This window comes from Eleutherodactylus coqui, chromosome 3 (genome assembly GCF_035609145.1).
Source record: "Eleutherodactylus coqui strain aEleCoq1 chromosome 3, aEleCoq1.hap1, whole genome shotgun sequence".
Taxonomy (NCBI): domain Eukaryota; kingdom Metazoa; phylum Chordata; class Amphibia; order Anura; family Eleutherodactylidae; genus Eleutherodactylus; species Eleutherodactylus coqui.
Window position 1 is genome coordinate 162271346 of NC_089839.1, and position 23091 is coordinate 162294436.

Consider the following 23091-nt stretch of genomic DNA (forward strand, 5'->3'; position numbering starts at 1 on the left):
TACCACATGACAAGACAAACTGATACATTTACATGCAGGCAGTGATTTTATTACTGTTAACCTCTCAAGCGCCGCAGCTGTGCAACACACACACTGGATATGACATGACAAGCTTTGCATAGGGCATCTACATAGGATGAAACATGTATGACATTTATGGAAGGGACTAGGATGGTGTTCTGGGCCAATACACATGCATCCTGGTACAGATGTCAGTAAGAAGTGTGCTCACCATGAGCCCCTATACCTTCTTGGATCCTTGCAGGCATTAAATCAATAAATGTTTGGATATCATGTTGGGGTCTCTCCAAACCTGCATGACTTAGTTGTTGTACAGTTTGTGGTGGGTGGCCATGTGACATAATGAGTCTTCCTATGGCTTCCCACTCATACTCTATTGGGGATACGTATGGGGACCATATGGGCCAATCCATGGTTGTGACACCTTGCAAGGCATATCTTGTGATGGCTGCAGTATGGTATTATGGTGTTGGAAGATACCATTTTAAATGGTGGTCATGAAGGGTATGACTACAGGGTGTACCACTCCGTCCACATACAGTAGTCATTGTGTCTTCAGTAACCACCAACTCAGTCCTTCTGTCATAAGATTATCCCCCAAACCTATGCCAGGTCTGCCAGTACTGGAGTCTTCCTGAATCCTCTGAGTAACCACTATACTGACATTGCACTACGGCCAGTGCTACGGGAGATTCACAATATGATGCCCCCATACTCAACATGCCAATCATCCAACCTCTCTCACAGTCAGACATTTGCGTGTACGGAGGTCGAACTCTACGATCCGGAATACCTGGTCACCGACCATCTGTGGACAAAAAGGGCCTTCTTACATAACTCACTTTATGGCTTATAAACTGAAACAATGTAACGTTTTACATAACAAAGGGCTCCTTAATTTGCATACTAGTACACAAGCTTCATCCAGTTTTTACTTATTCACCCCCTTTATATGGAGCTACTTTCTTCCACGTTTTCCGCTCTATCAGGGTGTTACTTTCAGCGTCCGTGTTGGCGTACGGTACGGATTGCTGCGCAACTTATTTTCGGTTGACCAGCATCAACTTTCTTCTTATTACACAGGTGTGATATCGGTGGCAGTGATGTTATGTGGTTGCTGGAGTCACACAGCTTGTGTTATGCGCAGCATGCTGTAATATCGCACAGTCTGTACTGGTAGCTCACAGCTCAGCGTCTCTGCTGTCACTGGAGGGAAATCTGTTCACAACCATTTCTTGTCTTGCTTGGGGCGGGGCTCCACTTATGTAGGCGGGGCCAACGAATGTAGGCAGGATTAATGTCAAGAACTAAGCCTTGTCAAACATCTCACCTCAGCCTATCAGAGAGCAGGGGCGTGGCTTTTGTGCTGTAGCTCCTAGTTGGCAGAGGGGCGGGCCTAATGACGAGCCGGGTGGAGCCATTAGACCGTGACACGGGGGATGGTACAGAGAAGGGGGCTGGGCAGCGGGTTAACTCCAGAGTTGTTACGTTCTGAACCTCCCCGTTCTCTAGTGATGTTTACTAATGGAAGCGTCCAAGCCCCGCCCCCCTCTCCCCAGCACTCACCGCTATGCGCGGCTCCGAGCAGCCGGGACTGTGAGGCTCGGGAGTGACTGAGCTCCGGGACTTGTCCGCTCCGTCCGCCGCTGTGTCCCCCGCAGGGTCTGCGCTGAGTGCTCCGGCCACCGCTAGAGGTACATGTCCGCGGGAGGCTGCGGGGAGTCGGGGCTGCTGAGCGCTGTGGGCGGCTGCGAGTTTATAGAAGTCGCAACCAACAGTTTCAATTGTTGGTTCTAGTTCAGGCTTGTTGTGAGCGGAGTGCTGGGGGGGCAGCGGGGGTAAGTGGGGGCAGTGTGAAGCTTGTAGGGGGGTGGTGGATGTTGTGGGGGCAGTACGGTGACTGTGGTTTTTGTGGTAACAGTAGGGAAGTGCGGGCTGTGGGGGGCAGTCAGGAGCAGTGTCTTTGGGGGGCAGTGTGGATTTTGTGGGGGGATATTAGGGAATTGTGCGTTTTGGGGAGCAGCAGGTGAGAGCAGTGTGGATTTTGTGGGGGGCCAGTAGGGAAGTGTGGACTTTGTGGGTGGTAGTAGGTGAGGGCAATGTGGGTTATTTGGAGGGGGACATAAGGGAAGTATGGATTTGTAGTTGGCAGCAGGGAGAGCAGTGTGGGTTTCGTGGGGGGCAGTGTGGATTTTGTGGGGGGCAGTAGGTGAGCAGTGTGGATATATTTTTTTGGGGGGGGGGGGGCAAGGAAGCTGTGTGGGTTTGGTGGGGGGCAGTGTGGACTTTATGGGGGGCTGTAGGTGGGCAATGTGGATACATATATATTTTGGGGGGCATCAGGGGAGCTGTGGTGTGGGTGTACAAAGCGATTTGCGGGCGATATTCAGCAGTAGTTGGGCACAAGATGCCAAGCGTGCGGGCTCTGACTGGATGGCGAGGATCCTGTTGCCTGGTACTTGGGTGAGGGGGCACAGGTACTGTTGGGGTTCAGTGCGCTGTGTTGGCTCTGAGTGCAGATAGAAGGGCACAGGCTGTGGACGGTGAGGCTGGGGTTAGGAGGGGGTGGAGGTTCGGGGTGTCTGCATGTGATGTTTGTTTTTACTGTCAACATTGTAACATTGAGATTAGTTTTGCATTCCTGACTCGCTGTACATCATCATCAAACGCAAAACGCCACCGCAAGATGAAAGCAGTCTGGTCGGGCCTCGTAGGTGCCCGCCCTAGAGCCGTTCTGAGGTTGTTTCCACCTTTTCTTCCACTGTATTCACAGAAAGTGTAAGGAGTTACTGAACTTCATGCCACCGTATTCCGTAACGTTCCGTTCTTCGGCCATCAGTGGTGGTTCGAGTCTTTGAAAAAAAACTATCAAATACTGTACAGCGACAGACAAAAAATATTGTACCCCTCTCTTCGCTGCCATTCTTTAGTAGACAGCCCAACACTTCCCGCTAGTCTTTGTTTACAATCGCCAGCGATGTCGTCCACCGACAGCTGACCGCCGCAGCCAGAGGCCCCCAGCAGTGTAGCGTCATATGTAAGGTGGCCGCACACCTTGCAGAGAAGGTTGGAGGTTGAACATATCACCAATGTATCCTGGCACATGAAGGCTGGTCTGGGATACAGACGTGTTTCAGGAACACGTTACCTTGGGGCGTATTCACATGGCTGAGATTCCCATTTAAGTTCTGTCCGATTGCTCTACGGATTGAAATTGCATCGGCGGAGAACCCCTTCACAGATGGTCAGAGTTAGAACACTCGCTGCATGTGCGATTCTTGTGTGAGTAACAATAGGACCTGCAATCAGTGTATGCTGCGGTCCGGCGGGCACGTGGATGGCGTGTCTGATGCGACTTGCGCAAGGGGATTCTCAGTTTTTTCAGTGTATGCAATCAAGTTGTGTTCTTTTTTTTACCTTGATTTTTTTTTTCCTGTCTTTTATGAAATCGTGACAGGACCAAAGAAAGCGCTTTCATAAGAACCAGAGTAATAGGATCAGATTTGCGCCTTTTCTCTCCAATCGATAGTCTGATATTAAAAAATTGCAGTATTTTTCTGCAAGAATCGCCCATTTTCTATGGCGACTTGAAAAAATGCATTGCGCTTGCATGCCATTTGCATATAAATGGGATGCTTTTTTCCCCCCTAGTATTTAAACCGCATGCATTTTTTCACACATGCAAAAATCTGATGTTAGGCCTCATGTCCGATGCAGGAGGGACCCGCTGTGGGATTCCGCATGGAGAATCCGTGGCAGGCCTGATTTTCCCCGTAGACATGAGCCCTAACATCATGTGTTTTTTTTTTTTTTTTTTAATTTCAAAAACGCATTGTACAAGGAGGAAAATCGCAGTTAAAACGTACTGATTTTCACTTGCCTACATGGCACTTACCTGTGTAAATACAGCCTTAGGCCGTTTTCACATCTGCGTTGGCAGATACGGCTGAAAATACCGCAACGCTTTTTCTTCCGTCCAAATGTGGGGCAGAAAGTGGGCCCACCCCATAATAGTCAATGGGGTCCATCCGGCGCTGTTCGGCTCCGTCTAGAGACAGGCTCGTTCGGCTGCGGGGATTCCCCTTTTCTGCTCCCCAAGCAGGAAAGTGGAATCCCCATTACCCTTCGATTTACCAGTCTGGGAAAGTTGTGTGCTTTCTAATGGCAGCCATAACCCGCTCCGAGATTTCCCTTTGTTTTGTGTGGATGCCTTTGGTGTGTCTTTCTATCAGTAGTTTGCAGAGTTCCTGTCTCCTTTTTCTTGCTGTATTCTTGTCCAGTGAAAGCCACACAACTCCCAAGAATCTGCAGCGTCCAAATGTTATTTTTCAAGAGCGGCGGTTCGTGCCAAGATCTAACCCTGCGTATAAACATGTTTAAGTCTTCTGGGTGGAAGAAGAGTCGGTTGGAATAATCTTTGTTTTTGCACAGTGGTGATTTCATAGGACGGCCCTGGATCTCATGCAATCAGACTATAATGTAGTGAGGGGGGCGGCGGCCTGGCTTGCGGTTTCACCTCTATTGATCGCCGTCCTGCTCAGTAACCCCGACGTTCAGATCACTTCACTCTCAACTATTCTTTTCTTTTTGCTAAGCCGCCTGCTTTTTTTCGCCAGTCCGGGTACTTGAGTACGACAGTTCTGCTTCAGAACTTCTTGACGTTTTATCTTCTGTCCGCAGATTCAACATATTCTACACAAGCGCCACCTTTTTTTCCTTCTCCTGAGGTTTTTATTTGTAAATTAGATTTTTATGAGACGTATGCTTAAAACTACTTTGCAGAGAACGTATACATGTGATGACCTGGTATACAAACCCAAGACCCTCACTATATGCTTGCATTTTGTTGGCATCTCTGCTTTAGAACTCCAACTGATAGGACTTTTTTGACATTTGCTTGTTCTTTAAGGGTTGGCCCCATTTGGACAAGCTTTTTTTTTTTTTTTAGATCCAGTGGAAAGTTGATCACATGCGATCCCTGCACTGCTGTAAGCCAGCAATAAGTTGTCACTTCTGATGGTCAGTGACCACACAGAGTGCCCATCCAAATGACTGGGCAACCATGTAATACACGGTAGTGCGCAGAGTCCTTTATAGTAGTAGATCTATTCTTAGCAGCAGTTTTCCGCTGTGGTTACTAGAAGGGAATTCTAAGAGGGACATACAGATTATCCTGATGGGTCAATTCCTATACGTCTGTCATTGGAAAGTCCCTATATTCTTAGTATGTTTCCATACAAATGACATTGATGAGCTATGCTGTCAATAGCCAAATAAGCATAGACTAGGTCATCCTCGCGGTAGACTAGGTCATCCTCGCGGTAGACTAGGTCATCCTCGCGGTAGACTAGGTCATCCTCGCGGTAGACTAGGTCATCCTCGCGGTAGACTAGGTCATCCTCGCGGTAGACTAGGTCATCCTCGCGGTAGACTAGGTCATCCTCGCGGTAGACTAGGTCATCCTCGCGGTAGACTAGGTCATCCTCGCGGTAGACTAGGTCATCCTCGCGGTAGACTAGGTCATCCTCGCGGTAGACTAGGTCATCCTCGCGGTAGACTAGGTCATCCTCGCGGTAGACTAGGTCATCCTCGCGGTAGACTAGGTCATCCTCGCGGTAGACTAGGTCATCCTCGCGGTAGACTAGGTCATCCTCGCGGTAGACTAGGTCATCCTCGCGGTAGACTAGGTCATCCTCGCGGTAGACTAGGTCATCCTCTGTATGATCAATAGCATTTTCCTGGAAAACCCCTTTCATTCAGGTTAGAGCTCCTGTGGGACCAATGGGATCATGGATGCAGCACTTCTTCTTCCGGCCCAAAACTGGGCAGAAAGTGGGTGGAGCCCATTAAAGTTAGCGGGGTCCACGAGGATTTCCCTTTCTTGGAGCAGGAAAACAGAATTCCCAGCGCAGGTATGAAACAACCCTAATGGATGCAAGCAATAGATTTATTGTATAGGTGTTTGGACAGACAGAAGTAGATCAGCTAATGACACAACATTTGGGATTTGCTCACAAAGCAGTCACTTAAAGGGATATTTCCACCTTGAACACTTATGGCACAGGATATGCCATAAATGTCAGATATATGTGGAGCCCACCTCTGGGACCCTCACCTATCTCCAAAACAGGGGTTCACTAACCCTTGTCCTGTCTGATGCCGAGACACTTACTACAGTGACCAAGATACTACAGCCAAGTTCAGTTTTTCAAAGTTTCTGTGGCTTCCACTCACCTCTAGTTACGGAAACCATGTGACGAGGTGGCTGGACATGCAGGCACGTATCAGCTGAAATGAGAATACCCCCTTAATTCTCTAACCTCTTACTTCCAAACTGAAGCTACACTTTTTAGGACTGCTTCACATGGACATATTATAGTGCATTTCTGCCGATGCATACTTACATGACAAAAAATTGCTTGTACACAAGTATTTTGCCTGTTCCAGTGTGTTCTTTTTTGGGTACTAGTGTATCTTGTCTCCACCACAGGAATGGGTGGAACATGCACAGTGACAGGTAACGCCCATTTAACTGCCTCAGCTTCCAACTTCTTAGGCGCTCTTCTAGTTGCGACCGCTGCAACCGTCCACGGTATCCCTGTCCTCCCCAGTCCGCTAACAGGTCCGCTCCCATACTGCTTTAACCTCACTACTGGCGACACTCTCCTCCCCACTGTACCGCCACTCACCGCAGCTTCAGGGGATGTGGCCGCTGAGGGTTACTTCGCATCCCTCTGTGTCTCTCGGGTTCTTGGTAGCGGCGCATGTGACAGCTGGGGAATGGAGCGCAGGGTGTGAACGCAGTTCAGAGCAAAGGGGCTGACGCAGAGCGGGTTCGGCATCTGGGGTCCAGGGATAGCATTACATAGCCGCCTTATGGAGCTGAACGGGGCTAGCAGCAGCCAAACGAACTTTCACAGGGAGCTTACATGCCAGAAGGATGCCAGCAGAGAGGAGAGAGCCAATCAACAGTTGTGGGCGTAAGCTATACCTCCCCCAGGACACTCCCACGTCTCAACCCATTCTTGTGGTGGAGACAAGATATACCAGTACCAATGCAATGCATGTTTGTGCATGGAACCAAAATAGCACATAAAATCACAACAAAAAGACAGGTTTCCTGTGTATTCTACACATATTTGTGCACACTCATTAAGTTTAATGGGCTTATATAGTGCATAATACTCGCCAAGATAAGACATGCTGCATGTTTTATTTTTATTTTTTACATGGGATCGCTTATGTGAATGAACCCGTTGAAATCAATGAGTTCTATTCACTGCGTATTATACATGCAAACATTGTGCACATAATACTTGGCCAAATACGCTCGGGAGAACGAGCCCTAAGTTGGCTGTAGCCTTCATGTTTTCTGAAGCTGATATTCTAATAGGAAAAGAGAGTCAGGCTAGTTTGGATTTTAATTGTCTCCAATAAAGATATTGGAGCTGCACAACTTTTTCTTCGCTATGTGATTGCTGCCTGGCAATGCAAAATCTGCGGAGCAGCTAAACCTGCCTAGAGGTGGTGGCCGGATATCTCTTCCCTTTCATGACATTCTAATGTTTAAGGTCACATTTACATCTATGTTTGAGCTTCCATTCCAGTCCGGCATAAAATCACAGCTGAAATTGTGCTGCAGGCTGCACTATTTCATCTCAGATAATGCCTTAGTGCATATCAGAAGCCAGACAGGCCCCACTATCGTCCATCTGCCATTTTTTCACTCCATCATCTGTATGGACAGGGATTTACTTTTCCTGCTCCCATAATGGAATCCCAAACCCAAATGTGACCATTATCTACGCTGTTACTATTAGGGGAATGAGGGTCTGGGGGGGGTTTGTGTGGTTTCAGACCTTTTTGTTGTAGGGTATAAAGATGCCGATTCTCCTGTTTCTTGGAATCACATACTGTATATGACTTAGTCAAGTGTACCTACTAAAAGTCCTTTTACGTGGGACTCTCACACAGGAGTGCTCATTGCTCAGTGAATGGTGGTGGAGTGGGCTGGAGTTCATTCCGGCTGCCCGCTTCCATTCACAGTAAACAGGCAGTCATTTGTAGATGAACTGCCTATTCAGATGGAACGATGCAGCGGCAGACAACGATGATCTTTGGTTCTGCATGAAAGATCTAATGAGCGATGTAACCTGCTCAATCTAACGAGCGGTTTGCACCATGATTATGCCATGTAGAAAAGGGCCTTAACCGTAGGGTGGACGGTGAGGGCTCTCTACCACGTCTGTGGCCACATCAACTTCCCTATCTCTATAACTTCAGAGTTTATAACTTAGAAACCCTCAGAAGATTGTGTAAGGTGGTTTGCACATCTGTTTCCCAGAGTGTAACATCTTTACTAACTTTCTGCAAGTATTTCACAGGGTTGTCTCAGACTTGTGTACATCTCATCAGTGAAGCTTTTGTGCAGAGGTGGAGCAGCTGAATTCTGCTCCAGGCATCTCTATGTACAGAATTGCTTTGCATACAATGTATCTTGGTTACCATTATTTGCACTAATTTCCCTTCAGATACTTTTGCATTCTCTAGTAAGAGAGTTCTAAGATGTTGCAAGGGGTGACGGCAGGAGAAAAGTCATCGGGCTCCATGGCTAATAAAGTTGCAGGTCTAATTTTAGTAGATAGGCGTTTCGTAATAACTCCACGTGATTTTCTTATGACAGCTGACACATGCTTAGTAATGGTGGCCTGGGGAATGCGCCCAACATTATGGTATGGCTACAGGCGCCAAGAGAAGTGAGAAGCACCTTTATATTAGTAGCATAGGTGGAGATGTGTGTTACTTATTGCCCCTGTCCTCTGCCTTAGTCGTCCCAGCGATAATCGCTCCCATGCCTTCATACAGGAGCGATGATCTTTCAGTGAACAAAGGTGGAGCGCATCGAAGATCACTTGCCCCCCCCCCCCTCCCCACACACACACATGCACCTCTAATGTTCAATATTTCAGGGGAATCTGATCACATTTGCTGATGACACAAAGCTAAGAGGGATAGCTAACACGGGAGAAGAGAGAGGATTCAAAAAGATCTAGAAAAGCTTGAACAGTAGTCGGTGACTAATAATGGTATTTAACAAGGAGAAATGCAAAGTCCTACATCTTGACAAGAAAAGAAAAAAGCACATACAGCATGGGAGGAATTGGGCTAAGCAGCACATGTGAGAAAGACTTGGGTATATTAATAGATCATAGACTGAACATGAGTCAACAATGTGATGAAGCAGCCAAAAAGGCAAACACAATTCTGGGATGTATTAAGAGAAGCATAGAGCCTAGATCATGTGAGGTAATTATCCACCTCTAACCTTCCTTAGTCAGACCTCATCTGGAATACTGTGTCCAGTTCTGGGCACCCCACATTAAAAAAGACATCGACAAACTGGAGCAAGTTCAGAGAAGAGTTACTAAGATAGTGAGTGGTCTGTAAACCATGCCCTATGAGGAACAGTTAAAGGATCTGGGAAACTTTCTGACAGTGAGGCCTCCTGCACACGGCCGGGTCGGATTTCGACTACGAGATTCTCGCAGCGGGATGTGACCCGTGCCCCTGCAGTGATCACTCACTTACCCATTTGGCATCTTCTCTCTCTGCTCACGCCAGCGCAGAGCCGGCGTGTCAGCGGTGACGTTTCTCTGCGAGGCTAGCACAGAAGTGGGACATGCTGCGATTTTGTTACCATGCGGACTTTCTGTGCTTAAAAATCGCGGCAGCCTGCATAGGAGTGCGTGCACGCATGCTATGTTATGGCAGCGTGCAAAGGCAGAAATTTCGCTCAATTTCTGCCTGTGGGCATTGGGCCTGGGGGTGATGAATGAGTGGAACAGGTTACCACGAGAGGTGGTGAATTCTCCTTCAATGAAAGTCTTCAGAGGCTGGACAGACATCTGTCTGGGATGATTTAGTGATCCTGCATTTTGTAGGGAGTTGGACCCGATGACTGTTGAGGTCTCTTCCGACTCTACTATTTTATGTTTCTATTCACAGTAAATAGGCAGTCATTCATAGACGAGCCGCTACCTGTTCACACAGGATGATCATCGTTTGAATTTCATACCTGCAGAAACCCAAACAACGAAGTCGCCAGGAGCATTTACACAGAACGATTGTTGAGATTTGCTCAATCAATCAAGAATCTGAAGCAGATTGTCTACTAATTTCATATTAAAAGGTGCTTGTGTAAATAAACTTAATCATAATGAGACTTTAAAGTTTTTAATACCATTTTCAAGAACTCTGCTTGCAGTCAGTGGTTGTCCTTTAGTTACATTCAGTGGCTGAAAACTTCTGATCATGTGTCGTTCAAATGGGTGCACTGTCATGGAGCTCTTTCATAGTTGTGCACTTATGTCAGTCTCTATTCACTGGTGGCAAGCAGAGATACTGAAAAAGATAAGGAATTAAGATAGGTGGCTTTTTTCCGGAGCAGGTGCCTTGCTGTTTTTTTTTTTTTTCTTACAATGTATTTGTGTGCAGGAAATCCGCAGTGTATTAGGGTAGCAGTAGAGTGGACAGGATTTCAACAGATCTCCACACGGCGGAAAAAAATCTCTGCTGAAACTAACCTGCAGTGCGGATTTAAAATGGGCAACATATCAACTCGTGCTTGGGATTTCACCCCTTTAAGGGCTTATTCACATAGGTGAAAATCTTGCGTGAGCTTTGTGCACTGCCAGAAGCACAGATATAAACTCCATTATTTTGATGAAAATCGCAGAGCGATCTATCTTTTGGCATTTCCACGGAACGTCTTGCACATTGTTTTCAGTGGAACCCTAAAAGACATCACATGGCACTTGCATCCCGTATGATGTACATGCAAGTGTGATTTGATGTTTCCCATTGCAATCAAATGCATGAAAAGCGCACGTTATGAAGCGCGATAATGGCGCTCACCTGTGTGTATTTAACCTAAGGGGGATTAAATCTGCTGCAAATCCCTCTGCAGATTTAGCTTCAGAATTGTTGGGTAATGCGCTCGGTGTAGATGTTCCATTAGGTGGTGGTCACACGGTGCATTTCAATGTTCTTTTGGTGTGGTGTCTGCGCCAATTTCTCAATAAATCTGCAGAGAATGCGCATTATAAAGTGCATTGCCAAATTTAACGGAAATCTGCGCCTCACTCCATATGCCGCCTGTTTTTATACATGTGAATTTCAAATTCACGTCACGGGGGGAAAAAAACTGTCACTTCTTCATGTAGATTCACCTTTTATTGCTCAGATATACGGTAGCCCCCGTAGATGTGATATCCCACAGAGATCCATATCTGCTGACTACAGGGGATCCTTTGGGCCCCTGGGCATTAAAGGTCAGGAGTTTGTGATGGATCTGATTCTTTAGAGCCGTAGGACACTGAGTTTGGGTCACCAGTTGCTTCTGAGGACTTCATACTGCTTGTAATTTGTGTTGCTTGCCCAGCTCTTTAGCACGGAGTGCCGTTAATAAAGGTTTGTAGTTCCACATGGCCATGGCCGATGCCAGATTAATCATTTTGATTTCGTTTGCCTACATGGTTGATGATAGACCTCTAGTCTAAACTTATGTATTGGGGCCTATTAAGATGGCCAGATCTTTTGGCCATATGTTGTCCATATATTCCACAGATGACATTCGACCCGACCCCCTAATAGTTTTTAGGGCTGTCCGCACACCAATAGTCGGTGTCAAACCCCCCACTATACTCGTATGTCTTATTCTTGTATTATGTTTAATAGATGAGAGTGGCCGATACAATGTTCTGAGTCCTAGAATATTGGGCAGCCGATACATATGTGTCCGTGTGCTGTTAGATGCAAGTTCTGTCCGTGTTTCTTGTGAGCAACTCGCATAGGGTCATAATACCCCTGCTCCATTGGGCAATTAGGAAATTGTATGTATTAATGTCACAAAATGTTCTTTCCTATAGGAGAACCTTCTTTTAAGTATACATTTCCTCCCAAGTCCTAACCTTACATCCTGTTTCTTTTGTACTGTATTGACTTCCTTGGTCTGATTATGGCCTTAAATATAAGGATAGTGGATGTTGTCATTTATTCTTGTCATCTCATGGTAATTGCTCCATTTAGTATAACCTAGTAACCGTAAGAAGCTTCCCAGGATTAGAAAATATGGCTTGCTTATTCTGTAGGAACAGTCTGTCCATGAGCAGTGTCGGATATTGCAGTGTAGTCCTATTTATTTAAATAGGCATGAACTGCAATACCAGACACAGTGGTACTGCTTTGAGAAAGCAGTAGATCCCATTTCCTAAGCTGGACGACCCCTTTAAGAACTACTATACCGTAAATCACTGTATTATGAACAGCTAACGCTTGACATCTTGTGATCAGTAATGTGGGACCATGTGATGCCCGTGTCACGATCTGCGCTCATATAATGTGCTGCCCTCTTCTCTGCAGCAGGTAACATTTGGCAGTCATGGGTAAATGTGACTTGAGACTTTGTTGCTAGTGCCTGGAGGTGTGCTGCAAGTAATTCTGAAGCAGTCACACTTGTTGACTATTCTCGAACCGTGGTATCAAGAGTGAACCAAGACGGGTTCAACTATGGATAGACATCCAACAGAAGATCTCACAGAGGTAGGCCGTGTGTATTTGATTCGAGAGCCAAGTGTGGGATGGCATGTGCGGTATTTTGGCAATGACGTGCCACAGTGGATCAACTGACCCAGCAGTATAACAGCGGGAAAGTTAGATAAATTTCTACAATGTGGTGTAGACTGGAGGTCAATCACCGAAGACCAACATGGGTGCACTCATGACCATGCAACATCGCCAACAATACCTCGCATTGGCCCAGGAGAGACATTGATTGACCTTGTCACCGCAGACTAACCTTTACCATGTGTCCAAGTTTCATTTCCTACTGAACTATCTGCACCTATGTCTTCAGGAAGTCTTCACAACCACAGGTTAGTTTTCAGCAGGGCAACGCTCTGTGCCATTGAGCGCGGATCTCTAGAGAGTAGTTGGAGGATCAAGACAATGAGTTCTCCTCACTGACTTGGCCCCCAAACTCGCTGGACTGTAACCCCATTGAACAAGTTTGGGAAATGCTGTAAAGGACTATGAGATCTGCTCCTACTTATCCACTAAATGTGCACCAATTAGTGGACCTGCTGCAGTGGGAATGAAGTTGAGAAGGGAGGATGTTCGCCACCTTGTGGAATCTGTTCCCCAATTTCTGAAATCTTTGCCTGAAAAGGTGGACCATTTTTGTCATTCTCGTTCCTTACAATAGATAGTTACGAACGCAGTTTGGCGTGGAGGTGGTATTTGAGGCGGAATTTGATGTGGGATTCACATACTAATCGGATTCTGCAGCATTTTCTGTGCTATAATTGACATAATATATGCTACTATATCTAACTGACCTAAAAGTTCATTAGTATCATGCTTCAGCCCCCCAAAAATCATACTAAAAAAAGTCCGCTTCGCATTGAATATTCCTGCCTTTTCGAACACCCATGTAGATTGTGGATACTAGTACTGGTGGAGGTCCAGCTAGAACCTATGCACCTCCCTGTAGAGGAAGCCTACTAGTTTTACTAATTTCTTGCACGGAGATTCTCCACGAGTGCTTTTTGCCATTTTTTTTTTGTTTTCCCTGAACTTTGTGATGCCAGTACGTAGGTTGCCTACCAGTTCATAAGCGGGACCCCTGGACCCCCTGTTCTGCTGCGTCTATAATGCAGTGTTTTACTGCTGTGACTTACACGCTCATAGAGAACATTAGGGCTCTATCGCACCTAATACGCGGTAAAATAGAACATGCGTATTATACGCAATTAATATATGCTGAACGTATATCCTCCCCTGTACACTACTGCTACTGGTTAAATCTGCAGACAACCAATATATGACAGATGTTTCACGGATCTGCGACCGCAATGCATCTGATGTGCTTGTACACCCGGCAGGAATATGAGATGATTCGGAGATTGTGTACATTTAATGCAGCTGTAAAAGGCCCTTTGTTACCCCTTTTGGGTGAGCCAATGGAGGTATAAGTAGATCCTATACCCCCTACGTCCTCTCGTGGGGGTGGGGGGGTCTCAAGGAATGTATAAGCGAGCACAGGATGTCCTCTATACTGTAATCACTGCTGTATTCCGGTATTGGAGCGTTTATCTCGGGGACACAGACTGCATACTTCCTGTTCCCGGACCCCAATCTGCATCTTCTATTATGTAGCCGCGGTGACCCCAGTAGCTGGTCTGGTTACGGTGAGAGTAGTAGTGTATACAGTATATATTTGATTTCACATGTAAATGTATGGTTTAGTAAGACACGGAAGGGCAGCATTTGTTTGAGAGAGGGCTGGACCGTGAAGAGCTGTACCCATTCGCTATTACGAATGCTCTGATAGAGACATGTGATGCCGCCTGCGAGACAATTTTGTTCGATACTTTGAGGGATACTACGATTTTTTTAAAAACAATAAAGCTAAAATGGGTATCGAGTGCCAAGGACAGTAACAACCAAATGGGACATGCTGAAATATGCTTCAAAGTAGCGAGCAAAATGTCTCACCAGCGCCATGTAGCTCTCCATACGCCATTACCAACTCCTTAATAGAGCCACGTGGCGCTGCCGCCTGCGGGACACTTTAATCACTATTTTGTGGGGTACTATGACGTTGGCTCGTTACAACGGGGCGGTAAGGTAACCGTATACAGGACGCTACTAGGATCGAGTAACAACATTCTAGCGAGCAATGAAGTGGCAAAACTTGCAGGCGACCAAACAAAGTATTCCTCGAAGTAGAGAAAAGAAGCCGCAGCGTTGCGCGGCACTTTACAGGCGGACGTAATGGCGAACGATCCCTTGAGGCTTTTATATAGTTCCTGTGGTGTACGTCATGACCTAATTCCAATTATTCAATGCACTTTGTGGGCGTGTTAAATAACCCACTTTTTGTTCTGCCAGCAGCCTATCATAAAGCATTTTGTAGCGCATGAACCTATGCCCATGAACGATGAGCGGCAGATTTGTCATTTATCATGTGCCATGAGCCATTATCGTTAATTTCTGCTCGTTTAAACGCTTTTTCGAACAATAATTCTGTATAGAGGTTAAGTTGTAGCAGCCTGAGTACAAGAATAGTCTGCGGCTCCACCACAGCCCGGTACTTGTCGTCACGCTAAACGTCAGTCTAGCTGCGTGCGTGTAATCCTATCTTCTTGTCCTTGAGTGTTTTCAGCGCTGCTCTTGGGAGTTTCTCATTGGCAGAATAGATGGTAAATTACCAGTTCAGGCGCTCGCTGTTTGTCCGTTTTTTCTTTGTAGCTATTAGTATGGGCATACACATATAGGTAGGGCATCCAATTTTTGTGTTAGTTTAGTTTGACATTTGTTTTTCATCCATTTCTTGTATCCATTAGTGAATAATGTATCTATTAGTATGTAAAACGCAATATCTGTGTCGTATATAAATCCAGTATTGGTCCGATTTAGGCTGAATGCATGCACAAGGGCGGAAATTCCACAGCGAGATTCCACGTAGAATTTCAGCCTTTGCATGCTGCCATAGGATTGCATTGTTTTATGCAATCCCATGCAGACAGCTGCGATTTTGATCGTGGAAGACTCGCACGATAAAATCGTGGCACGTCCTATTTCAGCCTCGCACTACCATGTCGTCACTGATGCGCCAGCTCCGCACTGTGCATGTGTGCTAGCCGGCACATCTGCAGAGCGAAGACGCTGGTCACTGCAGGTCGCATCCCACTGTGAGAATCCGACCCAGCCGTCTGCATTTGGCCTTAAGTGAAATTTTACATGAGCGTTCTTCAGCAGCAGGCAACAAATACTGGCGGAATTAAAAATAGAAAACTCCCTGACTTCCCCTGTAATTTTTGGTACCAATAGCAACCAATCACAGCGCAGCTTTAATTTCTTCTACTGCTGAGGTAAAATGAAAGCTGCGCTGTGATTGGTTGCTATGGGCAACACAGATCTTCTTTTGGATAGCTTCCATAACAGTGCGGCGCCCGGCTCGTTTTTGTGGCCCACTTTGTATATTCCAGGGCTGCTAGTCATAAAATCGCCGTGCGACGCATGAGTATATCACCTAGTAAAGAATAAATATTAACATAACTAATATCTATGGGCTCATTCCCACAAGCGTAATTTCACCACGTGTTACGCACAAGATGTACGCCCATGTAATATGTGGTGAATGGAGTCAGTGAATGTGCAAGGATTTTCATTGATCCATTCACATACGTGTGAAAAAGATCGCAGCGTGCTCTTTCACTTCGTGTTGCGCTCATACAGGCTTATTCTCTATGGATAATGTACACAACGCTGTCCGTACGCCAGCGCGGGAATTTAAGAGGGAAAAAAGGCACGCTGCACATAGCGTGCGTGAGATACGAGGCGGCAGCAGACTCCCACAGCGATAAAACACTGATCCATGCAGTGTCTTACGCATATGCCTGCGGCTAAGGCAAATGCAAGATTGTTGATGTCATTGTGTGTATATTACCAGGCTCACGTGATAGTATGATAAAATCGCAGTGCTTTACCAGTGTAGGGGACTGCGTATTGTCGCGCTTTTTTTAAAACTTCTCATGTTTCTAGCAACATGCATAAAAATGCCTTACATGCGCAAATATGTAATTGCTTGGACCGAAATAATATTTGAAGCAAATACTCTATCTCTTCTCTTCTCATCCCAAGCAATCATAGCAAGGACTCTCAATCTTTATTGTGTGGCGTATTTATTCTCCCGTAAACCCCTATATGGCACACTTATCCGTAATGTTCAGCCATGTGAAGTAGGCGCTGGCATCGTAGCGTCATTTTAGAACAGTCATGCCCACTATGACAGTTCCACTTGCAAAAAGATGCTGATGGATTCCGAAAGGACCCTCTTGACTTAACCCTATAATTGGCCGCATATCAGTTCTCAGGTTTTTGACAGCAAAAATAGTACTGCGTACAGCATTTATACTTATTGTCAAAATTAACGGAAGCCATTAAAGGGGTTGTACCAAGATTGAAAGCTATCCCCTATTCACAAATAAGGAAAATGCGCTGATCCCGAGCGGGTCGCTGAGACCCCGCGCTGATCCCGAGCGGGTCGCTGAGACCCCGCGCTGATCCCGAGCGGGTCGCTGAGACCCCGCGCTGATCGCGAGCGGGTCGCTGAGACCCCGCGCTGATCGCGAGCGGGTCGCTGAGACCCCGTGCTGATCGCGAGCGGGTCGCTGAGACCCCGTGCTGATCGCGAGCGGGTCGCTGAGACCCCGTGCTGATCGCGAGCGGGTCGCTGAGACCCCGCGCTGATCGCGAGCGGGTCGCTGAGACCCCGCGCTGATCGCGAGCGGGTCGCTGAGACCCCGCGCTGATCGCGAGCGGGTCGCTGAGACCCCGCGCTGATCGCGAGCGGGTCGCTGAGACCCCGCGCTGATCGCGAGCGGGTCGCTGAGACCCCGCGCTGATCGCGAGCGGGTCGCTGAGACCCCGCGCTGATCGCGAGCGGGTCGCTGAGACCCCGCGCTGATCGCGAGCGGGTCGCTGAGACCCCGCGCTGATCGCGAGCGGGTCGCTGAGACCCCGCGCTGATCGCGAGCGGGTCGCTGAGACCCCGCGCTGATCGCGAGCGGGTCGCTGAGACCCCGCGCTGATCGCGAGCGGGTCGCTGAGACCCCGCGCTGATCGCGAGCGGGTCGCTGAGACCCCGCGCTGATCGCGAGCGGGTCGCTGAGACCCCGCGCTGATCGCGAGCGGGTCGCTGAGACCCCGCGCTGATCGCGAGCGGGTCGCTGGGCAGCACTCTATTTGTTATGCAGATTCTCCATGGAGAATCCGGAGCGGGCCTGATTTTCCCCGTGGACATGAGGCCTAAGAGTGAGGACACCTGCCAATAATGGTAGGAAAATGGTGAGGCAATTTGCCACCATATGTGGGCACGGTCTGCGGCAGCTGCTATGTATGTCCTTGCCCTATGTTTGCCTCCTTGAAAAGTTGTTTAATCTTCTTTGATACTGAATGCTGTTCTGCATTGGACGTCTCAAGCTCTGATCTAGTTCTTGGAAGGTGCTGGTCCTTGCGGAGATCCAGCTGGTTGGTGTAGGGAGTCTTGGCGCTGATATAGAAAGCTGAAGTTTGGGTCGTTGTTGCAGTGAACACAAGATGCTGCGCTGTGTAGACTTCATGGCAGGACACTACCCGCCAGATGTGCATGTTTCCATTCCTCTGGAGCAGCAACAGCTGATTAGCGCTCTTGTACTTTCCACAGAACACGTGCTTTGGAAGTCGTCCCAAGTAAACATTACGAGCTTGGCCTTTTTGTTCAGGAGAGATCTTATAGGACTCACAATGAACATTTGACATTTTGGATAAATGTTAGTTGAAGGGTTTCTATTACGGTCGGTCAGGGCTGGTTTTAGACTTTGTGGCCCTGGGCAAAATTAAAGTGGGGCCCCAAATTCTGAAATATTGGAATTGGTAAATAAAAACAATCATGTTTTGCTACAGTTCCCAGACCTAACAATTGCCAGACCAGACTTAATTGAAAAAAGTTTACACCCCTGACCAGCTTGCGCTGCTCTGCAGTTACAACAGGTAGACTCCACCGGTGTCTTCTCTAAACCCGAGCAGCACGGAGCAGTGTCTTCCTCTGTGACATCCATATTGTGCGTATGTTCTGATCAGGAGCACGTTAATTCTACCATGGTCCTTGGGCTTTATGATTATCTGACTTATTGCATAGGGTATAGTAACAGAACCAAACCACATAGATATAGTACCAGAACCAAGCTGACTACATAGATACAGTGCTAGAACTGTATTTTCCTTTGTTAGGATGTGTTCACGCATCGCGGATATGTTGCAAATTTTGGTGCAGACCTGCAACAGATTTCACCCTTTCAATTAGAATTTAATTGAAAGGGTGAAATCTGCAAATTTGCACCAAAATCGGTGAGACAATTTGTGAACCCACCCTAAGGGCTAATGCCCACAGCCGGATTTCCACCGCGTAGCAACGCAGCTATTAGATTCTATTGAACCTAATAGTGCAATGTTCACGCTGTGGAATTCCGCAGCGTGAAATAACCCACGGCATGTCCTATTTGCCGCTGGAATATACGCGGCCAGCTTCGTTGTAGTCACTGGAAGCCGTCCGTCACGCTATACTTCCGCTGTAGCACAGCGTAAGTATAGCATGAACATGCTTAACTACCGGCGCGCCGTACCCGCTCAGCGGATCCGGAGGTAAGTATGGCGTCCTTGGGGAGCGTGCCATGACTGAATCCGTCACGGCCATGGACATGAGCCCTACATTGGGGAAAATATGCAGCTTGTTATGGTACCAGCAATATGAATGAAATTTCAAGATGTCTCATCCACACACTGTTGGAGAGGTGCAGGAGGTGAGAGAGCAGAGAAAGCTACTATTACAGAGGGCTTTAATTCAGTCTGGTGCATTTTCTGCTCTTATCAGCACTGAGGGACAAAAAGACCAACAGCTACTTAGAGGGGATGAGATAGCTGTGTAGTATTGAATGGGTGTGGTTATGCTTCAAAGCCTTTGAAAGAAGAGAGGGGAGTGGGAGCCCAGTTTGTGCACCTTCAGGAGAGAGACCAGCTGATCAGTGCTGGGAATACCCCTCCACCCAGAAACTTTTAGGAGAGTAAACCAAGTGTGATGCTTTCTAAGTGCATGAGAAGGAAAACACAAAGCGAAAAACAGAGTTCATCATTTTTTTTTTTCTTTTAATGCAGGGACTTTGCAATATGTGTATTGATTTGTCATGCCAAAGGTTTCTGTACCCTTTTTAAATGTATCAAATCTGTAACAAGCATGCATGACGGCTACAGTACTATGGAGTCAAATACTCAAACTGATTGGTGAGCATTCTAGACATAGAGCTTTAGAATTTTCTGAAGTCAATGATCATTTTTTGCAAAACTTACTTTACTTCTTTACTGTAAATCTTTTTTCCTCTTTAGAAGAAATTGCATTTCTGTGGCTGTCTGTGTGGTTTTATGTAATGGGTGCCCATATTCTAACATGTTGGAATTGCCTGGGGTACCAGCAATCGGATATTTCTATCCTATGGATAGGGGATCGATTTCCTTTAAAGGGATATCTGCATTAAACAACAAAACACTCCCAACTGAAGTAATGTATAGTGGTCTACTAGATAGATAGACATGCAAATTCCTCTACATGGTAATCCTAAGGCCACGTTCATACTTGGCAGATTTGCCGCAGATTTTTTATGTGGACCTTCCACACAGAACATCCACAGCATTTAAAAGAGGTGAGATCTCAAAATCTCATCCATATGCTGCGGAAAAAGTAGGAACAAAACCTTCACAGAAATTGACGTGGTGCGGAATTTAAATCCCCAGTAGGTCAATTATAGCACCCGATACGCTGGGGAATCCACCTCTTCTAATTCACATTACATTCTGCACCAAATGTTGCAGCTTTTGATGTGGACTCTCTGTTAATTGCGCAGCAAATCCGTCCTGTGTGAACATAGCCTTAGGTATGCAGCGGCAGACCACCGATGATCTTTCTAGGTCTGCATAAAAGATCGCAAGATGATGGTCAGCAGAGATCTGAACGTGTTGGATTTCTGTTAGTCAGCAGTCAGCCAGTTGGGCGCTGCAATCTTTGGCCACACAACATATAGCTCGTGGAGAGGGGAAGAGGTTATATAATACACTTTCATTATTGACTGTACTTTCTACAAGCAAGTTCGAGTCGTACTTTTTTTTTCTTTTGTTTTGCAACTTGTCTGAAATTTTCTACCATGTGACATGAGTTGCCATGTAGCCCCCTAGCCTAAGGGGCAGGTTTATCAGAAAAAGCGGTCTCTTGCTTCAAGCAGCCAATCGGAGCACAGCACAGTATTTTTTAAACTGCTTTGGTAAAATGAAAACTGTGCTATCATTGGTTGCTATGCGCAACAAGGAGTTTTCTTTTGGACCATATTGAAAATCTGCCCTTATGTCTTTGGTTGGGTGAAAATCAGAACCTCCAAGCGGCTGTTTCACCTAATTTCTAATGCTGATGGTTTCCAGTTTGCCAGTGGAGGAAGCGCGGTTCTAATGTGATGGTGGGGGAACATTTATTTTAGTTTGATGAAAAATGGAACCTGTAACGTTTCTTACCGCAGTTATTTTTGTAGTGAAGTGCGCAGTGGGCCCAGCTGAAACCCGGGAGTACACAACTGCTGACATCACAACACTGGGGAGGTTTCCTGTAGATAGTCTTAACTATTTCCTGAATAGTTTCACAGGCTACAGACAAGTAGTGCAGTAAGGCTTCAAGATGGCGAATGAAAGCTTGTTCGGCTGGAGGCATCTGCCATTTATATAGTCTACAGAAAATCAGGACTAAGACGCCCAACTGCACACCTAACAAATCCTCTCCAATTCTTGAGATCGGAAGAGGAAGTGGTGACACTAAGCACCAAATGTTGTCCTGCAACTCACACAAATATATGAAATCCATTTGTTTTTAATGGATTTATTCTCACATTTTTTGAAAAAAATTTTTTTTCTTTTTTCCTCTTGTTCTATATTTGGGGGTTCCCTCGGATCGCCTCAGCCATTGTTTTCGATGGAACCTTAAATGACATCACATGGCACATACATGCAAGTACGATTAAACCCCCGCCTCTGTCCGATATCGTGCATATCCGTGTGAATGCATCCTCACTGCTACTAGAAATCTACTAGAGACTGATGAAATCCTGGACTGCTGCAGGCGTATAAAACGCCCGTTCAGATTGTTTGTCTTATTGCTGGGCCTTCAGCCGCTGTTTTTAGCTCTCCCGCCCAGTCTCAGGAGATCAGCACTGAAAACTTGACTACTTTAAAGGTTAAATTTCTCACTGCCAAGTACATTAGCAACGGATTTTCTTTCTATTCTTTTCTTTTTTTTTGCCTTTAGAATCTCCAGCATTTTTCTCAATGCTGACAAATAACCGTTTTTATTACTGGTAAGTTGTTTTTTTTTTCTTCTATTAATTGACGCTCTTTATACCAAGATTGCAAATAACTGTAGTGATTCCACCAACAACCAGATGCTAGTCTTTATTTTGAGAGGAGTGATCTGATTGGTGGTTATGGACAACTTGCTTTTTGTTCGCACTTCTTCACGCTTCCTTCACACTAATTTTTTGTGGTTTATTTTGGCCTTATTTTAAAAAAGCCATAATTTTCAGGAACTCCTTACAAGCATTTTTTTCCTATAGAGGAAAATGCTGTGTTTAAAAGGGTATTCTGGGATGGTTTTCCTATTGATGACTGACAGGTCATCAGTAGATGATTGGTAGGATCCTGATACTCGGATCCCCGCCAATCAGTTGATTCCCAGGGCCGCTGTCACTGCATTCAGTGCAAAAAGCGCTAACCACAGTGCAACAGGCAGAGTTAGTACTGCAGCACCGCTCCCATTGAATTCAATGGGGTAGTCCCTGGAGCACTCCTTTAAAAAATAGGAAGCAAGAGCTGTATCAAACATCTACAGGAAAACTGTTGATCACCAGCGTCGAAGAACTGACAACCGGCACTCAGACGTGGGTGAATAGAACAGAAGTTGTGTTCACCCACGTCTCAGTGGAAATTCTCCGCCATGTCTAGACTTGCCCCCAGAGGCACTTGTATACTGCTTAAGAGCCTGCAAGGTAAATTGCCGGAAATTTTTACTTTGTCTCAGTCTTATGGATTATCAGTTGCATTTAGGTGAACTATTATGGCAATGTTAGACTAGCTATGCTGTTCCATAACAGAAATGTATAACATCTGTGAAGTTTTTCCAAGGTCACGGGAAAAAAAAAAGTCTGAGTGATATTATCTATATTAGATGATGCATGGGGACAACATCCCAATAAAGTGTAAGCTTCGTAATGTCACCCCGTGTAAAGCGTCTACGTCTGTATTTTAAAGCACGGTGCCTCCCTCCTTGAAGCAATGAGCACAGTGACCGAAAATAGACGCCAAATACTACAACTTGTTGGGTAATGCTAGATATAACCACAGGCCCCAGCCCCCTCCTCGCTGAATACAAGATTCATATAC

General features: G+C 46.3%; 1 protein-coding gene across 4 annotated transcripts in view; it reads left to right on the forward strand.

Annotated features, from left to right (window-relative positions):
• Nucleotides 1–1573: 1573 nt before the first annotated feature.
• RAF1 (Raf-1 proto-oncogene, serine/threonine kinase) overlaps nt 1574–23091 on the forward strand; it is an 83399-nt gene continuing 61881 nt past the window's right edge. For all 4 annotated transcript variants that reach the window (XM_066596470.1, XM_066596472.1, XM_066596471.1 and 1 more), the window contains exon 1: nt 1574–1715. The gene's annotated coding sequence lies outside the window, so the exon portion shown is untranslated. The remainder of the gene's footprint in view (nt 1716–23091) is intronic.